The following is a 20,822-nucleotide window of genomic DNA, read 5'->3' on the forward strand; positions in this document are numbered from 1 at the left end:
TTATATAAACAATATATATCAAAGTATTATTTGTAATGGCATTTGTTTGTTAATATATATTGATAATTTTATATAAAACATTAACCTGAAACCAGGTACAACATTGTATATTTTAGGTTGTTGCATTATCCAATGTATGATCATCATCAAATTAGTTGGCCAATACATCTCGCAACGCGTGTATATTATGGTCCATATACACACAAAAGTTTATAATAAATATATAAAATATATTTTATTATATTAATAATTCGATTTGCTTGTTCGAATTTTATGTTTGTTTCTATTTAATTTATTTGTAATAATATTATATTATTACAATATTTCGATTTGCTTGTTCGAAATTTATTTGATCTTTTACTTTTAAGATCATATTTTTGGTATAATTATTATTATAATTATTATGTATATATATATATATATTGGTAATTTGTATTAAATTTGTATTAACAAATTTTTTTATTAACGGTAAGGATATTATACAATAATGATCCTTCCGCAGGTTCACCTACGGAAACCTTGTTACGACTTTTACTTCCTCTAAATAATCAAGTTCGGTCAACTTTTGCGAAACAACCGTAACACACAAGGCGTCACAGTGATCACGTCCGGAGACCTCACTAAATAATTCAATCGGTAGTAGCGACGGGCGGTGTGTACAAAGGGCAGGGACGTAATCAATGCGAGTTAATGACTCACACTTACTGGGAATTCCAAGTTCATGTGAACAGTTTCAGTTCACAATCCCAAGCATGAAAGTGGTTCAGCGGTTTACCCGGACCTCTCGGTCTAGGAAATACACGTTGATACTTTCATTGTAGCGCGCGTGCAGCCCAGGACATCTAAGGGCATCACAGACCTGTTATTGCTCAATCTCATTATTGCTAGACGCAATTTGTCCATTTAAGAAGCTAGTGTCCTTATAATGGGACAAACCAACAGGTACGGCTCCACTTATATAAACACATTCAAACACAATAAACATTTTACTGCCACCATGAATGAAGGCTATATAAGCTTCAACACCATAATCCTGAAGATATCTATTTAATATATTTGAGTCTCGTTCGTTATCGGAATTAACCAGACAAATCACTCCACGAACTAAGAACGGCCATGCACCACCACCCATAGATTCGAGAAAGAGCTATCAATCTGTCTTACACACTTATGTTCGGACCTGGTAAGTTTTCCCGTGTTGAGTCAAATTAAGCCGCAGGCTCCACTCCTGGTGGTGCCCTTCCGTCAATTCCTTTAAGTTTCAGCTTTGCAACCATACTTCCCCCGGAGCCCAAAAGCTTTGGTTTCCCGGGAAGCGACTGAGAGAGCCATAAAAGTAGCTACACCCAATTGCTAGCTGGCATCGTTTATGGTTAGAACTAGGGCGGTATCTGATCGCCTTCGAACCTCTAACTTTCGTTCTTGATTAATGAAAACATCTTTGGCAAATGCTTTCGCTTAAGTTAGTCTTACGACGGTCCAAGAATTTCACCTCTCGCGTCGTAATACTAATGCCCCCAAACTGCTTCTATTAATCATTACCTCTTGATCTGAAAACCAATGAAAGCAGAACAGAGGTCTTATTTCATTATCCCATGCACAGAATATTCAGGCATTTGAAGCCTGCTTTAAGCACTCTAATTTGTTCAAAGTAATTGTACCGGCCCACAATAACACTCGTTTAAGAGCACTAATGCAGGTTTTTAAATAGGAGGAACATATGAAAAAATACAAGTATTTAAACACATATAAGAACTCCACCGGTAATACGCTTACATACATAAAGGTATAGTACTAACCACAATTGTAAGTTGTACTACCCGTATGAAGCACAAGTTCAACTACGAACGTTTTAACCGCAACAACTTTAATATACGCTATTGGAGCTGGAATTACCGCGGCTGCTGGCACCAGACTTGCCCTCCAATTGGTCCTTGTTAAAGGATTTAAAGTGTACTCATTCCAATTACAGGGCCTCGGATATGAGTCCTGTATTGTTATTTTTCGTCACTACCTCCCCGAGCTGGGAGTGGGTAATTTACGCGCCTGCTGCCTTCCTTAGATGTGGTAGCCGTTTCTCAGGCTCCCTCTCCGGAATCGAACCCTGATTCCCCGTTACCCGTTGCAACCATGGTAGTCCTAGATACTACCATCAAAAGTTGATAGGGCAGACATTTGAAAGATCTGTCGTCGGTACAAGACCATACGATCTGCATGTTATCTAGAGTTCAACCAATATAACGATCTTGCGATCGCTTGGTTTTAGCCTAATAAAAGCACATGTCCCATAAGGTTCATGTTTTAATTGCATGTATTAGCTCTAGAATTACCACAGTTATCCAAGTAACTGTTAACGATCTAAGGAACCATAACTGATATAATGAGCCTTTTGCGGTTTCACTTTTAATTCGTGTGTACTTAGACATGCATGGCTTAATCTTTGAGACAAGCATATAACTACTGGCAGGATCAACCAGAATAATGTTTTCGTTCATATTTCATTCATATTTTTTGAATAGAAATTAGTAATATAAATATAATAGATTTTATTTCCATTTTATATGTTCGGTTTTTCTTAAATATTGATTTTAATTCAATATTTTTTTTTTGCTTTGTGAAATAATTCTATTTTAATTCGAATACGGCCATTTTTATATGGCATTCGTATACGTTCTTTAATTTTTACTTGTTTCGCCACTAATATAACAAGTTTATAATTGATGTTCAAGAAAAAGTACAACTTTTTTATAACACAATTTTCAATATATATTGTTCTTTCTATAAGTTTTTATTATATTATATATACATATTTCATTCTAAAATATCATTTTTGTTCAACATACATAATTATTGTATCCACACATGTACAATTTTTGTTTAACCAATATAAATAATGAGTTAAATCATTTGCATTTTGATGATAAATTTAAAATTTATCTTTTCCATATAACTCTCTGGTAATATATGATATAAAACCGAGCGCATATGAAATTATTTTGATCACTAATATTGCAATTATATTTTATTATAATGCTTTTTGTAAACACATTGTACCGGCAAGCGATACTCTGTGCCCAAACGACAGGGGATATAATAATTTAATATAAATTATCATATATACCTGCCACCAAAGATTAACGATAAAAGTCGGAAACAATTTGTTATTCTATATATAATAGAAACTTGACCTCTGTTTCACCTTATTATCATGGGTTTATAATATTAACCGCGTAGCCAAGTCTTAATTTCATTTAAGAAACAAATTTATACGGATAATATTTTGATTTTAATATATGTTGTTCTATTGATAACAAAAGTATATATTATAATATATTTTGTTCAATAGTAGATGGACTACTTACTGTACCATCCTTATTTTTTATTATTATTGATATACATTATATTGACAACAGCATATGATATTCATATGGTTTGTTCAATAATTAATTGGTGGACAACCACTGACCATCCTATAGTAGTTTTTGGCCACGACGTCTAAATATCGAAATTATTTAATTCCGTTTGCCACCCATACGATAGATATTAACTATCTATAATAATAATGTGTACGCATAAAATATTATATGTATATATATAGACCAACAGACAAGCACTTCACCCTATAGTAGTTTTTGGCCACGACGTCTATATATCGGGCATATTTAATTCTCTTTGCCACCCAACCAAAGATATTCACTTTTTTATATAAAGTATTATTTGATCATATTAATATAACCAATTATTTCTGCCATATTCATATAATTTCTTTATGAATTATTTTTTGGTCATATCCATATAATCTATATGCCGTATCCATATAATGAATACGGCATATCCATACAACTAGCCATATTTGTATGTCAATGTATATTTTATTATACATTTTTTTTCTTTATACATATAATATGGTATTTCCATATCGCTATAATTGAATTATATGTATAAGATATCATTTATATATAGCATTGCCAAAATAATATGATAAACATAAATTTTGAACAATACGGCCGGTCGGCGAGCACTGCCTCCCTATATATGTTTTTGGCCACGACGTCTAAATATTGGGTATTTTTCGTACTGCGGCCCCGGTGTATGTAAATTGGGCATATTTCGTACTGATGCCAACATATCTATATGACTCATTATTTTCTTCCATATCAATATAACTTCTTTTATTTCCATATTCAAGTAATTTCTTTATTTGCCATATCAATATAAAATATTTTTTGGTCATATTTATATAATCTATATGCCGTATCCATATAATGAATACGGCATATCCATACAACTAGCCATATTTGTATGTCAATGTATATTTTATTATACATTTTTTTTCTTTATACATATAATATGGTATTTCCATATCGCTATAATTGAATTATATGTATAAGATATCATTTATATATAGCATTGCCAAAATAATATGATAAACATAAATTTTGAACAATACGGCCGGTCGGCGAGCACTGCCTCCCTATATATGTTTTTGGCCACGACGTCTAAATATTGGGTATTTTTCGTACTGCGGCCCCGGTGTATGTAAATTGGGCATATTTCGTACTGATGCCAACATATCTATATGACTCATTATTTTCTTCCATATCAATATAACTTCTTTTATTTCCATATTCAAGTAATTTCTTTATTTGCCATATCAATATAAAATATTTTTTGGTCATATTTATATAATCTATATGCCGTATCCATATAATGAATACGGCATATCCATACAACTAGCCATATTTGTATGTCAATGTATATTTTATTATACATTTTTTTTCTTTATACATATAATATGGTATTTCCATATCGCTATAATTGAATTATATGTATAAGATATCATTTATATATAGCATTGCCAAAATAATATGATAAACATAAATTTTGAACAATACGGCCGGTCGGCGAGCACTGCCTCCCTATATATGTTTTTGGCCACGACGTCTAAATATTGGGTATTTTTCGTACTGCGGCCCCGGTGTATGTAAATTGGGCATATTTCGTACTGATGCCAACATATCTATATGACTCATTATTTTCTTCCATATCAATATAACTTCTTTTATTTCCATATTCAAGTAATTTCTTTATTTGCCATATCAATATAAAATATTTTTTGGTCATATTTATATAATCTATATGCCGTATCCATATAATGAATACGGCATATCCATACAACTAGCCATATTTGTATGTCAATGTATATTTTATTATACATTTTTTTTCTTTATACATATAATATGGTATTTCCATATCGCTATAATTGAATTATATGTATAAGATATCATTTATATATAGCATTGCCAAAATAATATGATAAACATAAATTTTGAACAATACGGCCGGTCGGCGAGCACTGCCTCCCTATATATGTTTTTGGCCACGACGTCTAAATATTGGGTATTTTTCGTACTGCGGCCCCGGTGTATGTAAATTGGGCATATTTCGTACTGATGCCAACATATCTATATGACTCATTATTTTCTTCCATATCAATATAACTTCTTTTATTTCCATATTCAAGTAATTTCTTTATTTGCCATATCAATATAAAATATTTTTTGGTCATATTTATATAATCTATATGCCGTATCCATATAATGAATACGGCATATCCATACAACTAGCCATATTTGTATGTCAATGTATATTTTATTATACATTTTTTTTCTTTATACATATAATATGGTATTTCCATATCGCTATAATTGAATTATATGTATAAGATATCATTTATATATAGCATTGCCAAAATAATATGAAAAACATAAATTTTGAACAATACAACCGGTCGGCGAGCACTGCCTCCCTATATATGTTTTTGGCCACGACGTCTAAATATTGGGTATTTATCGTACTGCGGCTCCGGTGTATGTAAATTGGGCATATTTCGTACTGATGCCACCATATCCATATAACTTATTTTTTGTTCTATATCTATATAATTAATTTTTTTCCATACCTATAACTATTAAACTAATTTTTTTCCATATCCATACTTGAACTTATTATTTTTCCCATATCCATATAACTCGTTTTTTCCATATCCACACTAGAATTTAGTATTTATCCCATATCCATATAAATCATTATTTACCATATCAATATAAATAATATTTTTCCATATTCATACTAGAACTTATTATTTCTTTAATATTCATATAACTCAATATTTTTTCATATCCATACTAGAACTTATTCTTTTTCCCATATCCATACTAGAACTTATAAATTTTCCCATATTCATATAACTAATTTTTTTCATATCCATACTAGAACATTATATTTTTGCCATATCTATATAACTCATTTTATTCCATATCCATACTAGAACTTATTATTTCTTTAATATCCATATAACTTAATATTTTTCCATATCCATACCAGAACTTTTTATTTTTCCCATATCCATAGAACTAATTTTTTTCATATCCATACTAGAACCTAATTTTCTTCCTATATCCATATAACTTATTATTTACTATTACAATATAATTAATTTTTTCCATATCCATACTAGAGCTTATTATCTCTTCAATATCCATAAAACTCAATATTTTTTCATATCCATACTAGAACTGATTATTTTTCCCATATCCATACTAGAACTCAGTATTCTTCCCATATCCATACTACAACTTAGTATTTTTCCCATATGCATATAACTCATTATTTAGCATATCAATATAACTAATTTTTTTCCATATCCATACTAGAACTTATTATTTCCTTAATATCCATATAACTCAATATTTTTTTATATCCATACTAGAACTTATTATTTTTCCCATATCCATACTAGAACTTATAAATTTTCCCATATTCATATAACTAATTTTTTTCATATCCATACTAGAACATTAAATTTTTTGCCATATCTATATAACTCATTTTATTCCATATCCATACTAGAACTTATTATTTCTTTAATATCCATATAACTCAATATTTTTTCATATCCATACTAGAACTTATCATTTTTCCCATATTCATATAACTCATTTTTCCATATCCATACTAGAACTCTGTATTCTTTTCCATATCCATATAACTCATTTTTTTTTTCATATCCATACTAGAACTTATTATTTTTCCCATATCCACATAACTCATTTTTTTCATATCCATACTAGAACTTGTTATTTTTCCCATATCCATATAACTCATTTTTTTTCATATCCATACTAGAACTTAATATTATTTTCATATCCATATAACTCATGTTTGGACTTGGAATATTTTTATACACGTCACTAATAGGATGACGATTCAGTTGGCTACCTTAAGAGGTACATATACTTGCATATGTCTCTTACTTGTATGTTCGGACTTAGAATATTTTTATACACGTCACTAATAGGATGACGATTCAGTTGGCTACCTTAAGAGGTACATATACTTGCATATGTCTCTTATTTGCATGTTCGGACTTAGAATATTTTTATACGCGTCACTAATAGGATGACGATTCAGTTGGCTACCTTAAGAGGTACATATACTTGCATATGTCTCTTACTTGTATGTTCGGACTTAGAATATTTTTATACACGTCACTAATAGGATGACGATTCAGTTGGCTACCTTAAGAGGTACATATACTTGCATATGTCTCTTACTTGTATGTTCGGACTTAGAATATTTTTATACACGTCACTAATAGGATGACGATTCAGTTGGCTACCTTAAGAGGTACATATACTTGCATATGTCTCTTACTTGTATGTTCGGACTTAGAATATTTGTATACACGTCACTAATAGGATGACGATTCAGTTGGCTACCTTAAGAAGTACATATACTTGCATATGTCTCTTATTTGCATGTTCGGACTTAGAATATTTTTATACGCGTCACTAATAGGATGACGATACATATGGCTACCATTGTTAAATATATTTAAATAAAATTTATTTAAATATAATTATTATTTTATATATATATATTTTATATATATATATATTCTGACTTAAAAAAGCCAAACAAAATAAACACAATTAAATTTATGTTTATTATCGAATCATCAAGCAAAGGATAAGCTTCAGTGGATCGCAGTATGGCAGCTGCTCAACCACTTACAACACCTTGCCTGTTACAAAAGTCGTTTACAATTGATTCTAGGCTTTGTCATTGTATTAAATAATGCTTTTATATGTAACTAGCGCGGCATCAGGTGATCGAAGATCCTCCCAATTTACTATGTTACAAATTACATTGGCATCACATCCATTGTCGTTTATAAAGTAAATTATAAACTTTAAATGGTTTAGAAGCCATACAATGCAAATTGCCCCTTATTTATCATTGCAGTCCAGCACGGATACGACCTTAGAGGCGTTCAGGCATAATCCAACGGACGTAGCGTCATACCACTGTTCGCTCGAACAAGTATTGTGCCATTGGTCCGTACCTGCGGTTCCTCTCGTACTACGCAGGAATGCTGTCGCAACAACGTTTTGTCATTAGTAGGGTAAAACTAACCTGTCTCACGACGGTCTAAACCCAGCTCACGTTCCCTTGCATGGGTGAACAATCCAACGCTTGGTGAATTTTGCTTCACAATGATAGGAAGAGCCGACATCGAAGGATCAAAAAGCGACGTCGCTATGAACGCTTGGCCGCCACAAGCCAGTTATCCCTATGGTAACTTTTCTGACACCTCTTGTTAAAAACTCTTTAAACCAAAAGGATCGATAGGCCGAGCTTTTGCTGTCCCTGTGTGTACTGAACACCGAGATCAAGTCAGCATTTGCCCTTTTGCTCTATGTGTGGTTTCTGTCCGCACTGAGCTGGCCTTGGGACACCTCCGTTATTATTTGAGAGATGTACCGCCCCAGTCAAACTCCCTACCTGGCAATGTCCTTGAATTGGATCATACCTGAGTAATTGGAGTTATACCAAATTTTCAAATCAAAAATACATAAATGCACCGTTTTATTAAAGAATTTGTTTGCGATTATATAACAAACTCGTGATACTTTGATCAAGAAGCTTGCATCAAAACCCAATACCATAAGATATAATAAATATATCCGTATAATGGCTAGGAAATGATACACGTTCCATTTAATCAAGTAAGTAAGGAAACAATAAGAGTAGTGGTATTTCATTGACGATACCAAACCGAAGTCTAATATCTCCCACTTATTCTACACCTCTTATGTCTCCTTACACTGCCAGATTAGAGTCAAGCTCAAAAGGGTCTTCTTTCCCCGCTAATTATTCCAAGCCCGTTCCCTTGGCTGTGGTTTCGCTAGATAGTAGATAGGGACAGTAGGAATCTCGTTAATCCATTCATGCGCGTCACTAATTAGATGACGAGGCATTTGGCTACCTTAAGAGAGTCATAGTTACTCCCGCCGTTGACCCGCGCTTACTTGAATTTCTTCACTTTGACATTCAGAGCACTGGGCAGAAATCACATTGTGTCAACACCCGCTAGGGCCATCACAATGCTTTGTTTTAATTAGACAGTCGGATTCCCCAAGTCCGTGCCAGTTCTGAATTGATTGTTAATTGATAATCGTTATAATTAATAAGAACTAATTGGTTTGACCCAATTAGTATTCTTAAAAATTTTAGCAAGAAAGTTCCACAATTGGCTACGTAACTAACTATCCGGGGAACAAGTAACTAACATAAATGCTAGAAACTCTATTTACCCAGAACGAGCACATAAACCATGTTATTGTTTCCCAATCAAGCCCGACTATCTCAATCTTCAGAGCCAATCCTTATCCCGAAGTTACGGATCTAATTTGCCGACTTCCCTTACCTACATTATTCTATCGACTAGAGACTCTTCACCTTGGAGACCAGCTGCGGATATTGGTACGGCCTGTTGAGAAGTTTGCGTGTCCCCACCATAAATTTTCAAGGTCCGAGGAGAAAATATCGACACAACAGTATATGTCATGCTCTTCTAGCCCATCTACCATATCTCTCTGCGAAAGACTTCCATGGTAGTACGGCTATAAAACAGAAAAGAAAACTCTTCCGATATCTCTCGACGGCTTCTTTATGGTCGTTCCTGTTGCCAGGATGAGCACGAGGCCCATATTTAATAACAAACGGATACTCAACAGGTTACGGAATTGGAACCGTATTCCCTTTCGTTCAAAATTATTCAAGTATATTATATTAGCTTGATTTGTATATATTGCGTTTTTGGTTTTACTTGAAAATTTTCGGCTTTCGCCTTGAACTTAGGACCGACTAACTCGTGATCAACCACTGTTCACACGAAACCCTTCTCCACTTCAGTCCTCCAAGGTCTCATTCGATTATTTGCTACTACCACCAAGATCTGTACCAATGGCAGCTCCATGCAGGCTTACGCCAAACACTTCTACGCATACCATTGTACCTTCCTACTCACTAAAGTTTCAAAATTTATATCACAAGTAATATAAATCATCTACTTTAGCGGTAATGTATAGGTATACAACTTAAGCGCCATCCATTTTAAGGGCTAGTTGCTTCGGCAGGTGAGTTGTTACACACTCCTTAGCGGATTTCGACTTCCATGATCACCGTCCTGCTGTTTTAAGCAACCAACGCCTTTCATGGTATCTGCATGAGTTGTTAATTTGGGCACCGTAACATTACGTTTGGTTCATCCCACAGCGCCAGTTCTGCTTACCAAAAGTGGCCCACTGGGCACATTATATCATAACCTTAAACTTCATATCAAGAAAGTTAAGGTTCTTACCCATTTAAAGTTTGAGAATAGGTTAAGATCGTTTCGACCCTAAGGCCTCTAATCATTCGCTTTACCAGATAAGATTATTTTATATAATATTAAAATGCACCAGCTATCCTGAGGGAAACTTCGGAAGGAACCAGCTACTAGATGGTTCGATTGGTCTTTCGCCCCTATACTCAATTCTGACAATCGATTTGCACGTCAGAACTGTTTCGGTCTTCCATCAGGGTTTCCCCTGACTTCAACCTGATCAAGTATAGTTCACCATCTTTCGGGTCACAGCATATATGCTCAAGGTACGTTCCAGTTAGAGGCATAAATAATATAAATATCATTATACATAACTATATAGAACGCCCCGGGATTGTGTTAATTAGCTATAAATAGTTAAAAAACTAATCCCATTATTAGTCAAGTTAATTACGCTATTAGGTTTATATCCCAATAACTTGCACATATGTTAGACTCCTTGGTCCGTGTTTCAAGACGGGTCCCGAAGGTATCCTGAATCTTTCGCATTGTTAATCCTACAAGTGCATATAATAAACACAAAAATCAATGATAATCATGCCATTATATAATTCCGAAAAATTAACGCACTGTATTCATATAAATCTATCAGCACTTTATCAAATTAATAACATTTATTCTGTGTTAAAATGCAAGCAATTTAATTTGAATAAACTATAAGTTATATTTTATGATAAATTTGGTATGCTAATAGATTACAATGTCCTTATATGGAAAAAATGCACACTATTATCATAATATTGTTTAAATATTACAATTTTAATGATGAATTTTCCATAACGGATATTCAGGTTCATCGGGCTTAACCTCTAAGCAGTTTCACGTACTGTTTAACTCTCTATTCAGAGTTCTTTTCAACTTTCCCTCACGGTACTTGTTTACTATCGGTCTCATGGTTATATTTAGTTTTAGATGGAGTTTACCACCCACTTAGTGCTGCACTATCAAGCAACACGACTCTTTGGAAACATCATCTAGTAATCATTAACGTTATACGGGCCTGGCACCCTCTATGGGTAAATGGCCTCATTTAAGAAGGACTTAAATCGTTAATTTCTCATACTAGAATATTGACGCTCCATACACTGCATCTCACATTTGCCATATAGACAAAGTGACTTAGTGCTGAACTGATTTCTTTTCGCTCGCCGCTACTAAGAAAATCCTTGTTAGTTTCTTTTCCTCCCCTAATTAATATGCTTAAATTCAGGGGGTAGTCCCATATGAGTTGAGGTTGTATATAACTTTTATTTGCAATTAATTCTTTATATATAATGATAAAACATTTTATTAAATTCGTTTAAAGCTGACGTATATATATATTAATGGCATTTATTTGTAACGAATTAACGAAGAATAATAATATTGTCAACGTTTTTCATATTTCAAATCATTAATAAGAGACAATTCTAGATAATATTTTATGCTAGACATTTCTCAGTATTATTTGATTGAAAAAGAAAATATTCCTCTTCGTTTTTCTCAAAGTTTAATTACTATTGTGAGATAATGTTTTTCATATATTTGTTAATATTATGAATAAAATAATTAAATTATTTTTATCCAATAATATACCATATGCTTATAAAATTTTATTATAAAATTTGTATAAACAACTTAATTAGCATAGTCTTACAACCCTCAACCATATGTAGTCCAAGCAGCACTATAAAATTAATTAAAGTACATAACAGCATGGACTGCGATATGCGTTCAAAATGTCGATGTTCATGTGTCCTGCAGTTCACACGATGACGCACAGTTTGCTGCGTTCTTCATCGACCCATGAGCCGAGTGATCCACCGCTTAGAGTTTTATAATATTGGTTTTAAATTTGGTCAAATATGTTTTTATTGAAAGAAATTAAAAATACACCATTTTACTGGCATATATCAATTCCTTCAATAAATGTATTTATATACCTAAAATAAATGCTGCGAAATGTCTTAGTTTTATATAAACAATATATATCAAAGTATTATTTGTAATGGCATTTGTTTGTTAATATATATTGATAATTTTATATAAAACATTAACCTGAAACCAGGTACAACATTGTATATTTTAGGTTGTTGCATTATCCAATGTATGATCATCATCAAATTAGTTGGCCAATACATCTCGCAACGCGTGTATATTATGGTCCATATACACACAAAAGTTTATAATAAATATATAAAATATATTTTATTATATTAATAATTCGATTTGCTTGTTCGAATTTTATGTTTGTTTCTATTTAATTTATTTGTAATAATATTATATTATTACAATATTTCGATTTGCTTGTTCGAAATTTATTTGATCTTTTACTTTTAAGATCATATTTTTGGTATAATTATTATTATAATTATTATGTATATATATATATATATTGGTAATTTGTATTAAATTTGTATTAACAAATTTTTTTATTAACGGTAAGGATATTATACAATAATGATCCTTCCGCAGGTTCACCTACGGAAACCTTGTTACGACTTTTACTTCCTCTAAATAATCAAGTTCGGTCAACTTTTGCGAAACAACCGTAACACACAAGGCGTCACAGTGATCACGTCCGGAGACCTCACTAAATAATTCAATCGGTAGTAGCGACGGGCGGTGTGTACAAAGGGCAGGGACGTAATCAATGCGAGTTAATGACTCACACTTACTGGGAATTCCAAGTTCATGTGAACAGTTTCAGTTCACAATCCCAAGCATGAAAGTGGTTCAGCGGTTTACCCGGACCTCTCGGTCTAGGAAATACACGTTGATACTTTCATTGTAGCGCGCGTGCAGCCCAGGACATCTAAGGGCATCACAGACCTGTTATTGCTCAATCTCATTATTGCTAGACGCAATTTGTCCATTTAAGAAGCTAGTGTCCTTATAATGGGACAAACCAACAGGTACGGCTCCACTTATATAAACACATTCAAACACAATAAACATTTTACTGCCACCATGAATGAAGGCTATATAAGCTTCAACACCATAATCCTGAAGATATCTATTTAATATATTTGAGTCTCGTTCGTTATCGGAATTAACCAGACAAATCACTCCACGAACTAAGAACGGCCATGCACCACCACCCATAGATTCGAGAAAGAGCTATCAATCTGTCTTACACACTTATGTTCGGACCTGGTAAGTTTTCCCGTGTTGAGTCAAATTAAGCCGCAGGCTCCACTCCTGGTGGTGCCCTTCCGTCAATTCCTTTAAGTTTCAGCTTTGCAACCATACTTCCCCCGGAGCCCAAAAGCTTTGGTTTCCCGGGAAGCGACTGAGAGAGCCATAAAAGTAGCTACACCCAATTGCTAGCTGGCATCGTTTATGGTTAGAACTAGGGCGGTATCTGATCGCCTTCGAACCTCTAACTTTCGTTCTTGATTAATGAAAACATCTTTGGCAAATGCTTTCGCTTAAGTTAGTCTTACGACGGTCCAAGAATTTCACCTCTCGCGTCGTAATACTAATGCCCCCAAACTGCTTCTATTAATCATTACCTCTTGATCTGAAAACCAATGAAAGCAGAACAGAGGTCTTATTTCATTATCCCATGCACAGAATATTCAGGCATTTGAAGCCTGCTTTAAGCACTCTAATTTGTTCAAAGTAATTGTACCGGCCCACAATAACACTCGTTTAAGAGCACTAATGCAGGTTTTTAAATAGGAGGAACATATGAAAAAATACAAGTATTTAAACACATATAAGAACTCCACCGGTAATACGCTTACATACATAAAGGTATAGTACTAACCACAATTGTAAGTTGTACTACCCGTATGAAGCACAAGTTCAACTACGAACGTTTTAACCGCAACAACTTTAATATACGCTATTGGAGCTGGAATTACCGCGGCTGCTGGCACCAGACTTGCCCTCCAATTGGTCCTTGTTAAAGGATTTAAAGTGTACTCATTCCAATTACAGGGCCTCGGATATGAGTCCTGTATTGTTATTTTTCGTCACTACCTCCCCGAGCTGGGAGTGGGTAATTTACGCGCCTGCTGCCTTCCTTAGATGTGGTAGCCGTTTCTCAGGCTCCCTCTCCGGAATCGAACCCTGATTCCCCGTTACCCGTTGCAACCATGGTAGTCCTAGATACTACCATCAAAAGTTGATAGGGCAGACATTTGAAAGATCTGTCGTCGGTACAAGACCATACGATCTGCATGTTATCTAGAGTTCAACCAATATAACGATCTTGCGATCGCTTGGTTTTAGCCTAATAAAAGCACATGTCCCATAAGGTTCATGTTTTAATTGCATGTATTAGCTCTAGAATTACCACAGTTATCCAAGTAACTGTTAACGATCTAAGGAACCATAACTGATATAATGAGCCTTTTGCGGTTTCACTTTTAATTCGTGTGTACTTAGACATGCATGGCTTAATCTTTGAGACAAGCATATAACTACTGGCAGGATCAACCAGAATAATGTTTTCGTTCATATTTCATTCATATTTTTTGAATAGAAATTAGTAATATAAATATAATAGATTTTATTTCCATTTTATATGTTCGGTTTTTCTTAAATATTGATTTTAATTCAATATTTTTTTTTTGCTTTGTGAAATAATTCTATTTTAATTCGAATACGGCCATTTTTATATGGCATTCGTATACGTTCTTTAATTTTTACTTGTTTCGCCACTAATATAACAAGTTTATAATTGATGTTAAAGAAAAAGTACAACTTTTTTATAACACAATTTTCAATATATATTGTTCTTTCTATAAGTTTTTATTATATTATATATACATATTTCATTCTAAAATATCATTTTTGTTCAACATACATAATTATTGTATCCACACATGTACAATTTTTGTTTAACCAATATAAATATTGAGTTAAATCATTTGCATTTTGATGATAAATTTAAAATTTATCTTTTCCATATAACTCTCTGGTAATATATGATATAAAACCGAGCGCATATGAAATTATTTTGATCACTAATATTGCAATTATATTTTATTATAATGCTTTTTGTAAACACATTGTACCGGCAAGCGATACTCTGTGCCCAAACGACAGGGGATATAATAATTTAATATAAATTATCATATATACCTGCCACCAAAGATTAACGATAAAAGTCGGAAACAATTTGTTATTCTATATATAATAGAAACTTGACCTCTGTTTCACCTTATTATCATGGGTTTATAATATTAACCGCGTAGCCAAGTCTTAATTTCATTTAAGAAACAAATTTATACGGATAATATTTTGATTTTAATATATGTTGTTCTATTGATAACAAAAGTATATATTATAATATATTTTGTTCAATAGTAGATGGACTACTTACTGTACCATCCTTATTTTTTATTATTATTGATATACATTATATTGACAACAGCATATGATATTCATATGGTTTGTTCAATAATTAATTGGTGGACAACCACTGACCATCCTATAGTAGTTTTTGGCCACGACGTCTAAATATCGAAATTATTTAATTCCGTTTGCCACCCATACGATAGATATTAACTATCTATAATAATAATGTGTACGCATAAAATATTATATGTATATATATAGACCAACAGACAAGCACTTCACCCTATAGTAGTTTTTGGCCACGACGTCTATATATCGGGCATATTTAATTCTCTTTGCCACCCAACCAAAGATATTCACTTTTTTATATAAAGTATTATTTGATCATATTAATATAACCAATTATTTCTGCCATATTCATATAATTTCTTTATGAATTATTTTTTGGTCATATCCATATAATCTATATGCCGTATCCATATAATGAATACGGCATATCCATACAACTAGCCATATTTGTATGTCAATGTATATTTTATTATACATTTTTTTTCTTTATACATATAATATGGTATTTCCATATCGCTATAATTGAATTATATGTATAAGATATCATTTATATATAGCATTGCCAAAATAATATGATAAACATAAATTTTGAACAATACGGCCGGTCGGCGAGCACTGCCTCCCTATATATGTTTTTGGCCACGACGTCTAAATATTGGGTATTTTTCGTACTGCGGCCCCGGTGTATGTAAATTGGGCATATTTCGTACTGATGCCAACATATCTATATGACTCATTATTTTCTTCCATATCAATATAACTTCTTTTATTTCCATATTCAAGTAATTTCTTTATTTGCCATATCAATATAAAATATTTTTTGGTCATATTTATATAATCTATATGCCGTATCCATATAATGAATACGGCATATCCATACAACTAGCCATATTTGTATGTCAATGTATATTTTATTATACATTTTTTTTCTTTATACATATAATATGGTATTTCCATATCGCTATAATTGAATTATATGTATAAGATATCATTTATATATAGCATTGCCAAAATAATATGATAAACATAAATTTTGAACAATACGGCCGGTCGGCGAGCACTGCCTCCCTATATATGTTTTTGGCCACGACGTCTAAATATTGGGTATTTTTCGTACTGCGGCCCCGGTGTATGTAAATTGGGCATATTTCGTACTGATGCCAACATATCTATATGACTCATTATTTTCTTCCATATCAATATAACTTCTTTTATTTCCATATTCAAGTAATTTCTTTATTTGCCATATCAATATAAAATATTTTTTGGTCATATTTATATAATCTATATGCCGTATCCATATAATGAATACGGCATATCCATACAACTAGCCATATTTGTATGTCAATGTATATTTTATTATACATTTTTTTTCTTTATACATATAATATGGTATTTCCATATCGCTATAATTGAATTATATGTATAAGATATCATTTATATATAGCATTGCCAAAATAATATGATAAACATAAATTTTGAACAATACGGCCGGTCGGCGAGCACTGCCTCCCTATATATGTTTTTGGCCACGACGTCTAAATATTGGGTATTTTTCGTACTGCGGCCCCGGTGTATGTAAATTGGGCATATTTCGTACTGATGCCAACATATCTATATGACTCATTATTTTCTTCCATATCAATATAACTTCTTTTATTTCCATATTCAAGTAATTTCTTTATTTGCCATATCAATATAAAATATTTTTTGGTCATATTTATATAATCTATATGCCGTATCCATATAATGAATACGGCATATCCATACAACTAGCCATATTTGTATGTCAATGTATATTTTATTATACATTTTTTTTCTTTATACATATAATATGGTATTTCCATATCGCTATAATTGAATTATATGTATAAGATATCATTTATATATAGCATTGCCAAAATAATATGATAAACATAAATTTTGAACAATACGCCGGTCGGCGAGCACTGCCTCCCTATATATGTTTTTGGCCACGACGTCTAAATATTGGGTATTTATCGTACTGCGGCTCCGGTGTATGTAAATTGGGCATATTTCGTACTGATGCCACCATATCCATATAACTTATTTTTTGTTCTTATATCTATATAATTAATTTTTTTCCATACCTATAACTATTAAACTAATTTTTTCCCATATCCATACTTGAAACTTATATTGTTCCCATATCCATATAACTCGTTTTTCCATATCACAACTAGAAAATTTAGTATTTATCCCAATCCATATAAATCATTATTTACACATATCAATATAAAATAATATTTTTCCATATTCATACTAGAACTTATTATCTTTAATAATTAATATAACTCAATAATTTTTTTCATATCCATACTAGAACTTATTCTTTTTCCCATATCCATACTAGAACTTATAAATTTTCCCATATTATATAAATAATTTTTTTCATATCCATACTAGAACATTATATTTTGCCATATCTATATAACTCATTTTATTCCATATCCATACTAGAACTTATTATTTCTTTAATATCCATATAACTTAATATTTTTCCATATCCATACCAGAACTTTTATTTTTCCATATCCATAGAACAATTTTTTTCATATCCATACTATAACCTATTTTCTTCCATATCCATATAACTTATTATTTACTATTACAATATAATTATTTTTCCATATCCATACTAGAGCTTATTATCTCTTCAATATCCATATAAAACTCAATATTTTTTCATATCCATACTAGAACTGATTATTTTTCCCATATCCATACTAGAACTCAGTATCTTCCCATATCCATATACAACTTAGTATTTTTCCCATATGCATATAACTCATTATTTAGCATATCAATATAACTAATTTTTTTCCATATCCATACTAGAACTTATTATTTCTTTAATATCCATATAAACTCAATATTTTTTTATATCCATACTAGAAACTTATTATTTTTCCCATATCCATACTAGAACTTATAAATTTCCCATATTCATATAACTAATTTTTTTCATATCCATACTAGAACATTAAATTTTTTGCCATATCTATATAACTCATTTTATTCCATATCCATACTAGAACTTATTATTTTTTCTTTAATATCCATATAACTAATATTTTTCATATCCATACTAGAACTTATATTTTTCCCATATCATATAACTCATTTTTCCATATCCATACTAGAAATATGTATTCTTTTCCATATCCATATAACTCATTTTTTTTTTCATATCCATACTAGAACTATTATTTTTTCCCATATCCACATAAACTCATTTTTTTCATATCCATACTAGAACTTGTTATTTTCCCATATCCATATAACTCATTTTTTTCATATCCATACTAGAACTTAAATTATTTTCATATCCATTATACACTCATGTTGGCATTCGAATATTTTTATACACGTCACTAATAGGATGACGATTCAGTTGGCTACCTTAAGAGGTACATATACTGCATATGTCTCTTACTTGTATGTTCGGACTTAGAAATATTTTTATACACGTCACTAATAGGATGACGATTCAGTTGGCTACCTTAGAGGTACATATTACTTGCATATGTCTCTTATTTGCATAGTTCGGACTTAGAATATTTTTATACGCGTCACTAATAGGATGACGATTCAGTTGGCTACCTTAAGAGGTACATATACTTGCATATGTCTCTTATTTGCATGTTCGGACTTAGAATATTTTTATACGCGTCACTAATAGGATGACGATTCAGTTGGCTACCTTAAGAGGTACATATACTTGCATATGTCTCTTACTTGTATGTTCGGACTTAGAATATTTTTATACACGTCACTAATAGGATGACGATTCAGTTGGCTACCTTAAGAGGTACATATACTTGCATATGTCTCTTACTTGTGTTCGGACTTAGAATATTTGTATACACGTCACTAATAGGATGACGATTCAGTTGGCTACCTTAAGAAGTACATATACTTGCATATGTCTCTTATTTGCATGTTCGGACTTAGAATATTTTTATACGCGTCACTAATAGGATGACGATACATATGGCTACATTGTTAAATATATTTAATAAAATTTTTAATATAATTATTATTTTATATATATATATTTTATATATACTATATATTCTGACTTAAAAAAGCCAAAAAAATAAACACAATTAAATTTATGTTTATTATCGAATCATCAAGCAAAGGATAAGCTTCAGTGGATCGCAGTATGGCAGCTGCTCAACCACTAACAACACCTTGCCTGTTACAAAAGTCGTTTACAATTGATTCTAGGCTTTGTCATTGTATTAAATAATGCTTTTATATGTAACTAGCGCGGCATCAGGTGATCGAAGATCCTCCCAATTTACTATGTTACAAATTACATTGGCATCACATCCATGTCGTTTATAAAGTAAATTATAAACTTTAAATGGTTTAGAAGCCATACAATGCAATTGCCCCGATTTATCATTGCAGTCCAGCACGGATACGACCTTAGAGGCGTTCAGGCATAAATCCAACGGACGTAGCGTCATACCACTGTTCGCTCGGAACAAAGTTTATTGTGCCATTGGTCCGTACCTGCGGTTCCTCTCGTACTACGCAGGAATGCTGTCGCAACAACGTTTTGCATTAGTAGGGTAAAACTAACCTGTCTCACGACGGTCTAAACCCAGCTCACGTTCCCTTGCATGGGTAGAACAATCCAACGCTTGGTGAATTTTGCTTCACAAATGATAGGAAGAGCCGACATCGAAGGATCAAAAAG

At 32.2% G+C, this 20,822-nt stretch overlaps 4 non-coding genes across 4 annotated transcripts; all 4 read right to left on the minus strand.

The window, feature by feature from the left end:
- Positions 1–485: 485 nt before the first annotated feature.
- Positions 486–2,480, minus strand: LOC138914277 (small subunit ribosomal RNA). Its single transcript, XR_011420135.1, has one exon. It is a non-coding gene; the product is annotated as a small subunit ribosomal RNA (ribosomal RNA).
- Positions 2,481–8,012: 5,532 nt separating this feature from the next.
- On the minus strand, positions 8,013–11,969 carry LOC138914273 (large subunit ribosomal RNA). The gene has a single exon (XR_011420131.1). It is a non-coding gene; the product is annotated as a large subunit ribosomal RNA (ribosomal RNA).
- A 398-nt stretch (positions 11,970–12,367) lies between these two features.
- LOC138914275 (5.8S ribosomal RNA) lies at positions 12,368–12,546 on the minus strand. The gene has a single exon (XR_011420133.1). It is a non-coding gene; the product is annotated as a 5.8S ribosomal RNA (ribosomal RNA).
- A 623-nt stretch (positions 12,547–13,169) lies between these two features.
- LOC138914271 (small subunit ribosomal RNA) lies at positions 13,170–15,164 on the minus strand. Its single transcript, XR_011420129.1, has one exon. It is a non-coding gene; the product is annotated as a small subunit ribosomal RNA (ribosomal RNA).
- Positions 15,165–20,822: the final 5,658 nt, after the last annotated feature.

The sequence above is a fragment of the Drosophila takahashii genome, unplaced genomic scaffold (assembly GCF_030179915.1).
Source record: "Drosophila takahashii strain IR98-3 E-12201 unplaced genomic scaffold, DtakHiC1v2 scaffold_174, whole genome shotgun sequence".
NCBI lineage: Eukaryota > Metazoa > Arthropoda > Insecta > Diptera > Drosophilidae > Drosophila > Drosophila takahashii.